The sequence below is a fragment of the Pleurodeles waltl genome, chromosome 1_2 (assembly GCF_031143425.1).
Source record: "Pleurodeles waltl isolate 20211129_DDA chromosome 1_2, aPleWal1.hap1.20221129, whole genome shotgun sequence".
Lineage (NCBI taxonomy): Eukaryota > Metazoa > Chordata > Amphibia > Caudata > Salamandridae > Pleurodeles > Pleurodeles waltl.
Genome location: NC_090437.1, coordinates 518,104,280 through 518,117,288, shown reverse-complemented (window position 1 = coordinate 518,117,288; position 13,009 = coordinate 518,104,280).

Below are 13,009 nucleotides of genomic sequence, written 5' to 3'. Positions count from 1 at the left end.
GGTGGCAAATGCCATATACCTGCTTATACTTCCAAGTATAGGCAGTAGCCCATCATCAATGGGCAACAGGTGGAGGCTCTCTGAGACAAAGGAGCCGGAATGACTACTGTGAAGTGTTATTTGATGTCTGCAGAGCAGGTCCCATTGAACACATTCCACTAAGTCATTGACAGTCATGAGAGCCATCTGGTGTTGGCTCTGGTTCCCTTTGAGTGGAGTGTATCTCAGGTTCTCTGAAGGTATTTGTGAACCCTGGCATGCCTGTAGATTGTTAGGCAATGACCTGGAGCACACTGTCTGGAAGGAGGCAGAGCTCAGGTTACACTTGGAGATGTTTGGGATTGCCTGCCTTGGTTTGTATGACCATACGGTCCATGGCAGCCCGTGAAGGGAGTCAAGATGTCTGGAGCCTGGAATAACAGCCCAGACAGCTGCCAAGAAGGAGAGGGCTAAGGGATGTAGGAAACCAGCCCCTGAAGATTCCACGGTCAAAGCTGACATGGCCCCTGTCTGAGCTTGTGGTCTGGCAAGTTGAGGGTGGCCACACCCGGTAAGAGTTCTTCGAGATGCAGAAAGAATGTCTCCCAGTAGAGGGCTTAAGGTGGCAAGCTGAGGCTCAGGCAGCAAGTGACACCTCTGGGTATCACCTAATCCAGTGGTTCCCAACTTGTGATCCGGGGACCTCTGGGGGTCCAGGAAGCCTCCTCACGGGATCTTTGACTTCTTAGAAAATTAAATAATATTAACAGATTAGGGTGGTCATTCTGACCCTGGCGGTCTTTGACCGCCAGGGCGGAGGACCGCGGGAGCACCGCCGACAGGCCGGCGGTGCTCCAATGGGGATACCGCCGCGGTCGGACCGGCACCACTGGCGGGGTCCCGCCAGTGTACCGCGGCCCCATTGAATCCTCCGCGGCGGCGCATCTTGCTGCACCGCCGCGGGGATTCCGACCCCCCCTACCGCCATCCAGATCCCGGCAGTCGGACCGCCGAGATCCGGATGGCGGTAGGGGGGGTCGCGGGGCCCCTGGGGGCCCCTGCAGTGCCCATGCCACTGGCATGGGCATTGCAGGGGCCCCCGTAAGAGGGCCCCTACATGTATTTCACTGTCTGCTGCGCAGACAGTGAAATACGCGACGGGTGCAACTGCACCCGTCGCACAGCTTCCACTCCGCCGGCTCGATTCCGAGCCGGCTTCATCGTGGAAGCCTCTTTCCCGCTGGGCTGGCTGGCGGTCTGAAGGCGACCGCCCGCCAGCCCAGCGGGAAAGTCAGAATTACCGCCGCGGTCTTTCGACCGCGGAACGGTAACCTGACGGCGGGACTTTGGCGGGCGGCCTCCGCCGCCCGCCAAGGTCAGAATGAGGGCCTAGGTCTCCAGCTTTCAGTAGTGACTCAGCGGGGGTCCCTGGGTTCCAGTACTGATTCAGTGGGAGTCCCGGTTTTCCAGTAATGATAAAGTGGGGGTCCACAGAAGTCAAAAGGTTGGGAACCACTGACCTAATCTATTGCGAGAATGATCTCCTATATAGTGAGCCTGAGGTTCCTGGTTCTATGGCAGCCCATGAGCTAGTGGTCCCTCTGTGTTTCAAGACCTTCCTACTGTTTTAGGTCATAATATATCCCTGGCAGGACATCGTGGGCAAGACAAGTATGTTGCCAGGCTTGTTGCCCAATTTTATTGGCCCTTTATTGGCCCTTGGATGAAGAAGTCGGATAACAGGGACAAAGCACAAAGCTCCCCTGACCCCACTATTTGTCATTGGCACTCCCTTAGAAAAGGTAGGTATCGACTTCATTTGGTCCTTGGATTCAAAGACACCCTTAGATAATAGGTTTAACCTGGTCTTGAGGGACCATGTCACCTGCTACCTAGAGGCCATTCCTCTAAGGTCAGTGACTGCACATATGGGGGTTACATCTCTGATGGGGATCTCTATCCAAGGGGGGTTCCCCAAAGAGGTATTGTCTGACAAAGGCAATAACTTCATGTTAGCGTACATGACATACATGTGGGATGAGTGTGGGGTAACTTACAAGTTTACCATACTCTACCACCCCCAAACCAATGGTCTTATGGAGAGATTCAATAAAACCAGGAAGGACATGATTATGGGCCAGCCTGTGCACATGAGGCAGAAGGGTAACATCCTCCTTCCATGCCTTCTCTTTACCTACAAGGAGGTGCCGCAGAAGGGAGTAGTCTTTAGCCCCTTTGAACTCATTTATAGTCAACCTGTCAGGGTACCTCGCAGCCTTGTCAGGGAGGGGTGGGAGCAAGTTCCCAGAAAACCCTACCAAGATGTGGTCAGCTACATGCTGGCTCTCTGCAACCAGATGCATCACTTCTGGAAGAAGGCAAGAGGTCACGAAGCTCCGGAAAGGCCATAAACCACTCTGATGGAGTTTCAACCTGGCCAGAAAGCATGATTCATGGAACCAGTAGACCCCAGAGCTCATCAGGATCACTGGACCAGCACATATAAACTGAAGGAGTAGAGAGGGGAGCCCATATACCGGATAGGTCTTCAGACCCCGCTAAGAACCCCTTAAGGGTGCTCCTTGTGAATCACCTAAAGCCTCTGTTCGAGAGGTCTGAATTGAGCATAGTCCTTGTGAGAGATGAGGGAGTGGAAGAGTAGAGAGTGAGCCTCTCCCTGACCTCCTATCTGCCCAGGAACACGATGGACCAGTGATCAGTGGAAGGTGTCAACCTCTCATCTACACCGACCCCGAGCAGCAAAGTGACTGTTATCAGTTACCAAGACAGTTTGCCTCTCTGTTCTCCCTTACCTCAGGACTCACACACATGTGTGTCCATGATACTGACAATTGAGATGGCTTAGCTGTGAAGAATAAAATTTGCAGGTTGAAAGATAAGGTGTGGGCTAGTATCAAGGAGGAGACCTCTAAGAAATTGGTGTTAGGGGTGATTGAGCCCTCCAATACTCCCTTGCCCAGCCCTGTGGTGCTGGCATCGAAGGCTGCCATACCAGGTGCCACTTCAGAACTCAGGTTCTGTGTGGACTACTGCAGACTAAATTCTAACTTCAGGACTGACCCACATCTCATTTCCCCAGCTGATGAGCTCATTGACAGGCCGGGCTTTGCCAGATTCCTTAGCACCTTAGATTTGCCTTCAGGGTACTGGCAGATTGCTCTGACTGATGGGGCAAAAAATAGGTCAACATTTCCCCCCCTGAGGGCCACTTCCTATTCTGGGTAATGCCCTTTGGATTGAAGAATGCTCCTGCTATCTTTCAGAGGTTAGTTGACATGGTCCTAGCTTGTAAGGAAGCATTTTGTGCCACTACCTAGAACACATCGGTGTCTACAGTTCCAGCTTGGAAGGAACACCAGCATCACCCTCCAGGAGTTGATTCAGGCCCTGAAGCAGTAAAGCCTGACCATCAAGGCCAGTAAGTGCCAGATCAGGCAGAGACCCATAGTGCACCTGGGTCACTTAGTGGATGAGGCAAGGTGCATCCCTCCATCCCAGGATTGAGACTATCATGGCCTGGAAACCCCACAAAACTCAGACAGGTGGCTCACAGGACTACACAGAAGATTTTTTAGGTGATATGGTACCATTTTTGCCCCCTTAACAAAGCTGACTTCAAAGAAGCAGCCCAGATTGGTGATCTGGACAGAGGCTTGCCTCCAAAGAATTCATAGTGCGAACGGATGCTTCAGAGCATGCCTTAGAGGCAGTCACAGCACAGCTGAATGAGAAAGGCCTAGACCAACTGGAAGCCTTCATTAGCAGGAGGTTACTTCCACAGGAACAGAGGTGATTGGAGAGAAGCTTTTGATGTGCTGGCACTGAAGAAGTTGAGACCATACCTTTTTGGGATTCACTTTTGGGTTCAGACGGATCACAGCCCCCTCAGATGGCTTAAGCAGATGAAGGGTGTAAATCCCAAATTGTTGAGAAAGTCCACTTCCTAGTAAGAATTGACATGGTGGTGGAACACTGCCTGGAGTCAGAACACACCAATGCTGATGGTCTCTCAAGGTTTTTCAGCCTGAGGAAGAAAATCTCAGTGGTTCAGAGCGCCATGCCGGCCGCCGGTGGTCTGAACCGCCATATAAGGCACACAGGAAGGGCCGCCTCTTGGTGGCCCTCCTCCACCACCAGGCTACTGCCGACAGGAAGCCTGAAGGTAGAGGAAATCATTGTCCGACAGGGCAGCGCTGCCCTTCGGATAATGAACCCTTTTTCCACCAGCCTTTCCCTGGTGGGTTCCCCTGCCAGGGAAAGGCTGGAGGAAGGGGTGCGCCGGGGCCCCCGTGCTGTGCCCCATCGTGCAGGTCACTGACCGATTTACGGGCAGTAATCTGCGCAGTGGGTGCTGCTGCACCCACTGCACCCCAACATTGGCTCCATTTGGAGCCGCTGTCAATGTTACGGCCCATTGAGGAAAACAATATACAGCCGGTGGGGGATAGTTGCTCTGGCGGTCTTCTGTTGACCGCCAGCGCTGATCTCAGAGGTTTTTACGTCAGAGATCATAATGAGGGCCTTAATGTGTGGATCATCTCAAAACTTCTCAAAAAGAAATAAAACCAAGGATTGACGTTTTGAGAGTCCACTCTAAGATATTCATAATGTCTTTACACCATATAATTTAGGCAATAAGTTGGTGAAGATCGAGAAGAATCCTTTTGAAAGAGTTGGACACGGTGACGACATTTTGGTATCTGTTGTACTAAGATAGCACTCGGACAGAAAAAGATGATCTATTCTGTCTATATTCTGAGTTAATCTTATTATGATGATGAAAAGCCACCATAGAAAGTGGAAGAAGCAAATCCTGAATGAAGCTCCACTGAATAAATTTGCGAAATGGCCTGCTCACCAGTATAAACACTAATGCTAACTGATTGTGCCACCCACTTAGTTAGCCCTCTAACCATGACTCAAGCCTGCCATTGTAGAGCCTGTATGTGCAGTTTTACCGTGCCATGTGGACCTGGCAAAAGAACGCTTTTGCCAGGCCCAAATCGTCCCTTTTTATACATATACAGCAACTCTAAAGTACATCCTTGACAACCCAGACGGCAAGATGCAATGTATTTTAAAGGCAGGACATGTACGTTTTACATGCCCTGGGAGTGAAAAAGTTTTACATTTGTTTTTCACTGCTGCAATGCCTATCTCTCCATAAGATAACATTTGAGATGCATTATTACATTCTGTAAGCGTAATTTTCATACAGGAATAGATAATTCCTTGCAGTTTGATACCTATGGATTCACAAATTAAAATCCTAACTTATAGTGGTTTGTTTTTAAATTGCAGTTGTGAAAATGAGACTTTTAAAAAGTTGCAATTTTTTTGCCTAAGCCTTTTGATGACCATAGCCTGTTTCTGGTCTCAAGACTAGGTGTAATTAGCAGCTGGCCTTTGTGTGTTCCATCTAGACGGATACACAAAATAGGAGCTTAGGCGTGACTTAGTGGGCCATCCTGGACAAGATGGGAGGGAGGAGCTGGACCCAGCCTCACTTATGCCCATATTAATACTTTTTAGCACCGCATTTGCACCGCTTTTTGGCGCAAAAGCGGTGCAAACTTACAAAATACAATTGTATTTTGTAAGTTTGTGCCACTTTTGCGTAAAAAAATGAGGCACATACAGCGGTAAAAAAAGTATAAATATGGGCCTTACTCTTGAATAAACTGTGCCCTGTCCATACACCAAGGGCTGGATACCCCATGTATTTTATATGGAACTAGGACAGAGAGGGAAGAACAACTGTGCACTTCAAAGGCATATCTTTGATGCCTCTCCCACTTTAAAGGCACTGCTCGGTATACAAATAGGATCTAGGACATCACCATTTCAGTACACTTCTGGACCTGTGGATACTCTGACACTCTGCCAGGAAGAAGGACTGCTGTTCTGTTGAAGGAATGCCAGTCTGTTGGATTGGAATCTGTTGGACTCCTACTTTGCTGTGCTGATCTGATGCCTGCTACCCTCTGCCTGGGTGAGAAGGACTGGACCTGCATCATTTGAACCTAGAATCCAGAGTGACTCCAAGGGCTTGTTAACTGGCCTCTCAAGTTTCAGAGACATAAGAGACTGCCATCCATCATGCTTCTGCACCGGAACTCTGCCATCTGTGAGTCTACCCTACCATTGTGGTGCCACCCAAGTCCTGGAGCCTTGGAAGTGGGCCTAAGGTGCTTACCAGAGGAACTGACACATTCTCTTTACTGAACGATGCATCCCAGAGCAGAACCTATGAATCTCCTTGGATGAGTGGTGCATCCTTGAGCAGAACCGATGTATCAGCGCTGTTGCAAGGATTTCACCTGTCGCAAGAGACTTGCAGTGACGCAGCATCCCATATCTTGGGTTCGATGCATCACCTTCAGAACCACTTCTGTGCAATGCTTTTCCAGGCGCAAGCACCTCACATCTCCTATTGAAGGCATCCGTGATGATGGCATAGAAACTTCACATCAAAGTTTCACTGCTCATTGGAACCAACACATCACCTCAACTGCGCAACGCATCCTTGACACCAGCCTTTGCATTGGAAGCCCTGTTGACAGGTTCCTCAACTTTGACGCAACAGGACCTCACACCACAGCCTCTCCATATTTTGGAACTGACGCATCGCCTCAGCATCTTTTACAGCGATCCACAGAACGCTCTGCAACCAGGTTTTAAGGTACTTTTTTCTGCAGGCCTAACTGTGTCCCTGTAGCTGGCCTGCTCTCTATCGTAGTCAGACTGAACTTGTGATTTTGTACTGGTCTGGCACAACCAAATGTACCTAAAAGTGCTTTTTGAAATTCAATAGCTCTGGTTCTACTAATTGATTTTTGTGTGGTGTTTTCACTGTTCTACTGTTTAAAGAGTTGCACAAATACTTCACACCCTGCCTCTATTGAAGCCTGATTGCTGGAATTGTGCAGCAGCGTAGGGTCAAATTAATCAGCAGGGTTGAGTAAATTATGCAGCAAGAAAAAGCAAATTATGTGGAGTAATGCTGTATATTTTGTGACAGAATTACTTCATTTTTTGCCATTTTTACATATGTTAACACTGTCTGGGCATTGGGTGCCCCTCATTTTAACTCCCACATATAGCAATAGGCAACCAGTGAACATTTTCAAACAGTCTTCCACTGCACAGCAACAGTGTCACTACATTTTTATTAACGTTTTAACCATTTCAGCAGATTATGTATCTGATAATGTATTATGTGGCACATGCAGCCAATCAATAATTTTGCGAACATCACTGCAGCTGCTCAATCAAATAATTCTAGTGGCTCTGATGGTAGGTTATTTGTAAAGCACACATTCTTCGAAGCATCTTGGTAATAAAACTAACTGACAGCTACATTTGGCTCGATGGGCACCATATGAAAATAGAAAATAGAAATGTTTTGAGGACATTTGATTATTTTGGGTTTTGGTTTTACATTTGGGCCATGAGAGCTTGTCTAATTCTCAAAATTGTCCTTTAGAATGGTGAGGGCTGCACTTTTTGGACTTTGGGACACTGCCATGTAGAAAAATCTATGAGACCTAGACACATCTGAAAACTGAACATCTGCGTGAGTCCAGGGTGGTGTGCTTCACATGTACCTCGCACCATTTTCTTACCCACAATGCCCTGCAAACTTCCAACTTTGCATGAAATCACACATTTTTACCACATTTTTGTGATGGAACCTTCTGGAATGTGCGGGAATCCACAAAATTCCTACCACCCAGCATTGTCACATCTATACCAATAACATTTTTGCCCCACTTGTCAACCTAAAAACATTTTTTTCAAGCTGCCCTTTAGGAGCCGCTTTGGTTCCCCCTCATTTTCAACCTGCTTTTGGGTCTTCCCTGTCACAGGCACTTGGACCACCTACACAAGTGAGGTATCCTCTTTATCTGGATAATGAGGTGAATGATGGGTGGTAGGAAATTTGTGCTGGTGTAAAGATCTCACACAGAAATGTAGGAAGAATTTGGGCCCATATTTATACTTTTTGACGCAAAAATGCGCCAACGCAGTTTTGCGTCAAAAAAATTAGCGCCGGCTAACGCCATTCTGAAGCGCCATGCGGGCGCCGTATTTATTGAATGACGTTAGCCGGCGTTAGCCGCCGGTGCTGTCTGGTGTGCGTTAAAAAAAATACGTACACCAGGCAGCGCCGGTGTAGGGGGAAAATGGCGTATGGGCGTCCACAAATGGTGCAAGTCAGGCTGAGGCAAAAAAATCGCCTCAACCCGATTTGCGCCATTTTATTTTTTTCACTCCCAACCCCCATTGAAATGACTCCTGTCTTAGCAAAGACAGGAGTCATGCCCCCTTGCCCAATGGCCATGCCCAGGGGACTTCTGTCCCCTGGGCATGGCCATTGGGCATAGTGGCATGTAGGGGGGGCACAAATCAGGCCCCCCTATGCCACAATTTTTTTTTTACAAAAATACTTACCTGAACTTACCTTAATGTCCCTGGGGTGGGTCCCTCCATCCTTGGGTGTCCTCCTGGGGTGGGCAAGGGTGGCAGGGGGTGTCCCTGGGGGCAGGGGAGGGCACCTCTGGGCTCATTCTGAGCCCTCAGGTCCCTTAACGCCTGCCCTGACCCAGGCGTTAAAATCCGGCGCTAAAGCGGGTTTTTTAGACCCGCCCACTCCCGGGCGTGATTTTTGCCAGGGAGTATAAATCCCACGCACATGCCTCGGAGTCGATTTTTTAGACGGGAACGCCTACCTTGCATATCATTAACGCAAGGAAGGTGTTCACGCCAAAAAATGACGCTAACTCCATGAACTTTGGCGCTAGACGCGTCTAACGCCAAAGTATAAATATGGAGTTAGTTTTGCGTCGAATTTGCGTCGAAAAAAACGACGCAAATTCAGCGCAAACGGAGTATAAATATGCTCCTTGATTTTTAGCTAAGTTTGCAGAGGATTCTGGGTGAGAAAGCACCAGGGATCCATGCAACTCACACCAACCTGGACTCCCTTGGGTGTCTAGTTTTCAGAAATGATTGGGTTTGGTAGGTTTCCCTAGATGGCTGCTGAGCCCAGGACCAAAAACGCAGGTGCCTCCCTGTAAAAACAGGTAGTTTTGTATTTGATAAGTTTGATGTGTCCACGGCATTTCCTGTTGTGGGCACTAGGCCTACCTACACAAGTGAGGTACATTTTTATCGGGACACCTTGGGGAATGCTAGGTGGAAGGGAATTTGCAGCTCCTATCAAATTCTAGAACTTTCTATCACCAAAATGTAAAGAAAATGTGTTTTTACCAAATTTTGAGGTTTCCAAAGGATTCTTACCAGAACCTGGTGAGAGCGCCACAAGTTACACCATCTTGGGTTCCTCTAGGTGTCTAGTTTTCAGAAATGTCCAGATTTTCTTGGGTTTCCTTGATAACGGGTGTGCTACATGCCAAAATCCACAGCTAGGCACTTTGCAGAAAACAGGTCAGTTTTCTTTGGGAAAATGTGATGTGTCCATGTTGTGTTTTGGGGCATTTCCTGTTGCGGGCACTAGGCCTACCCACACAAGTGAGGTACAGTTTTTATTGGGAGACTTGGGGAGTGCTGGGTGGAAGGAAATTTGTGGCTTCTCTGAGATTCCAGAACGTTCCATCACCAAAATGTGAGGAAAGTGGTTGTTTTGACAAATTTTGAGGTTTGCAAAGGATTCTCGATAACAGAACCTGGTGAGAGCCCCACAGGTCAACCCCATCTTGGATTCCCATAGGTGTCTAGTTTTCAAAAATACACAGGTTTGGTAGGTGACCCCTATGTGCCGGCTGAGCTAGAGGCCAAAATCCACAGGTAGGCACTTTGCAAAAAACAGGTCTGTTTTCTTTGGGAAAATGTGATGTGTCCATGTTGTGTTTTGGGGCATTTCCTGTTGCTGGGACTAGGCCTACCCACACAAATGAGGTAACACTTTAATTTGGAGACTTGGGGGAATGCTGGGTGAAAGGAAATTGTGTCTCCTCTCAGATTCCAGAACTTTTCATCACCAAAATGTGAGGTAAAGGTGTTTTTTTGTCAAATGTTGAGGTTTGCAAAGGATTCTGGGTAACAGAACATGGTGAGAGCCCCACAAGTCACCCCATTCTGAATTTCCCTAAGTGTCTGGTTTTCAAAAATGTGTAGGTTTGCTAGGTTTCCCTTTGTTCCAGCTGAGCTAAAGGCCAAAATCCACACCTAAGCACTTTCCAAAAAACACACCAGATTTAAATGTAAAAATGTGATGTGTCCATGTTGTGTTTCCTGTTGCGGGAACTAGGCCTACCTGCCCAAGTGAGGTACCATTTTTATTTGGAGACTTAGGGGAACACAGAATAGAAGAACAAGTGTTATGCCCCTTGTCTTTCTCTACATGTTTCCTTCCAAATATAAGACAGTGTGTTAAAAAATACGTCTATTTGAGAAATGCCCTGTAATTCGTATGCTACTATAGGGACGCCGGAATTCAGAGATGTTCAAATAACCACTGCTTCTCAACACCTTATCTTGTGCCCATTTTGGTAATACAAAGGTTTCCTTGATACCTATTTAACCAAATGAATTGCTGTATATCCGGTATACAATGAAAACCCATTGCAAGGTGCAGCTCCTTTATTGGCTCTGGGTACTTACAGTTCTTGATGAACCTACAAACACTATATATCTCCGCAAGCAGAAGAGTCCAGCAGACGTAACAGTATATTGCTTTCGAAAATCTGACATCGCATAAAAAAGTTACAGAGTAAAGCATGGAGAAAAATGGCTGTTTCTTTCACCTCAATATCAATATTTGCATTTATTTCAGCTGTTATTTTCTGTAGGAGAACCTTGTAGGATCTACACAACTGACCCCTTGCTGAATTCAGAATTTTGTCTACTTTTTGGAAATGTTTAGCTGTCCATGATCCATCATTGGTTTTACACCTATTTCTGTCACTAACTGGAAGGAGACTGAAAACACAAACAATAGTACAAATGGGGTATGTCCCAATCAAATGCCAAAAGCGTGTTGAAAAATGTGATTTTCTGATTCAAGTCTACCTGTTCCTGAAATCTGGGAAAATGGTGATTTTAGCACCACATACCTTTTGTTCATGCCATTTTCAAGGAATAAAACACAATCCTTCTTCTGCAGACCTTTTCCCCCATTTGTTTCAACTACATTTTTGCTGTATTTTGGCTAATTTCTTGGTGTCCTCCAAGGAAACCCACAAACTCTTAATACCTCTAGAATCCCTAGGATGTTGGAAAAAAGGATGCTCATTTTGGTAGCTTACGTGAACAAAACGTTATTAGGGCCTAAGCGCGAACTGCCCCAAATAGCGAATAAATGCTGTGTCCTGAGGGGGAAAAGGCCTGGTAACAAAGGGGTTAAGTGGTGAGTCTTCAACCCTTTCTTAAATAATAGCAGTGTTGAGGCACTTGTGATGCATATGGGGTGTTGTTCTATATACTCTGTGCATAGGTGGGAAAGGTCTGCTGTCTTTTTTTCTCATTTTTGCACTTCTTAGTATTCAGTTTGATAATGTCCTAGCTGTGGGTGTGCCATTGTTAGAAACTGGGTCTCCAGCTGGCAGAGGTATGCACCCTGTCAAAGTAGGAACTGCAATTCAGATACACATTCTAAATTCTGTGTAAGTTGTTGACATTAGCAGAACCAGCCCCTTCGGTTTTGGGCTATCGAGTGACATTAGATGCTGAATGTAGGCTCTTCTACAGGCCGAGGGATCCCAACTACTATAAACGAGTTAAATTCAAGACTGTTCAGGATGTCATACGTACCTGGCAGGAAATATTGATTGCATATTCTTTAAAGTTAATACACAATGATATGCCATTATTGGATAATCCAAGATTGTCAGCAGTAATTCATGATTCTGTTTGCAGGGCATGACAGAGATTGGGGTAGAAACAGTTAGGCAACATAAAGATCTGAATGTATTTTGCACATTTGCAGGGCTATGATTGTCCTCACCATTTGTTTTTGAAAATATCTGCAGCAAAGAGATTACTTTCTATCTAGTCTTAATCTTCAAGTGCTTCCTGAAAGCCTTGATAATATGATTAGCTTACGTAGGACAAATAGGAAATCTCTGATCAGTACAATTTATTGATGGTTCTGTAAGTGCCTGATCAATTATAGTTTGCCTTTAGCTGCTAAGTGGAGTTAAGAGCTTGCATGTGAGATCCTGCCATCAGAAATGTACAATGCCCTGGAGACAGATGATGGCTTGGTACACTCTATAAGTTTAAATGAATCCTAAAAAAAACTAAGTGTGGCTGCCTGGCAGTCTGGATTCTCCATGTCTGTCACATACCCTGCCCTTCAGAAATTCTGGTAAGGGGTGACCCAGGTAGCTGCATCATGTCTTGGGTCTGCAACATAATTTAGTAATGATGGGATATTGAATGAAATATCACCATGGGTTGAGAAAATGGCTGTCTAGAATTATTGTTTCGCCCAGGCTTTGTATTGCTAAATTATGGGCATCCCCAGCTCTGCCACAGGTCATCAAATGTGAGGGTCTATATGACAGCTCTATGAGTCTGAACTTGCTTTGGCCAAAGCCAGGAGTGCCCCTTCACTTATGAAACTGGATACGATCTATGCAGGTTTCAAATGGAAAGCATAGAGAAATATTTAATTCACTTCTGCTAACTCACAGTCTATAGCCTTGAACCGGCAGTAGGTTGTCTGTTGTTTTTTTGTTTTTACTTCATGGCCTTTACAGAGCATTTTGTTTACTCTCTGTTTTGTCTCAAATTTGGTGTATATTCATGTCTGGGTTACAGGGGGGGTCCCCCTATTTCTTATATTTTTATTTATTCTCCCTTGTTGCTACGTGTTTTCGTTGTATGTAAGCTGATGCTTTCTGACTGTTTCATAAAAGAAGAAAAAATAGAAAAGAAATAAACAAAAAATACATTCTAAATTCACCTGTGCCCACCCTCTGGTAGCTAGGCACAGAGCAGTCAGTATTCACTTAGGAGGCAATGTGTGCAGTATTTGTACAAG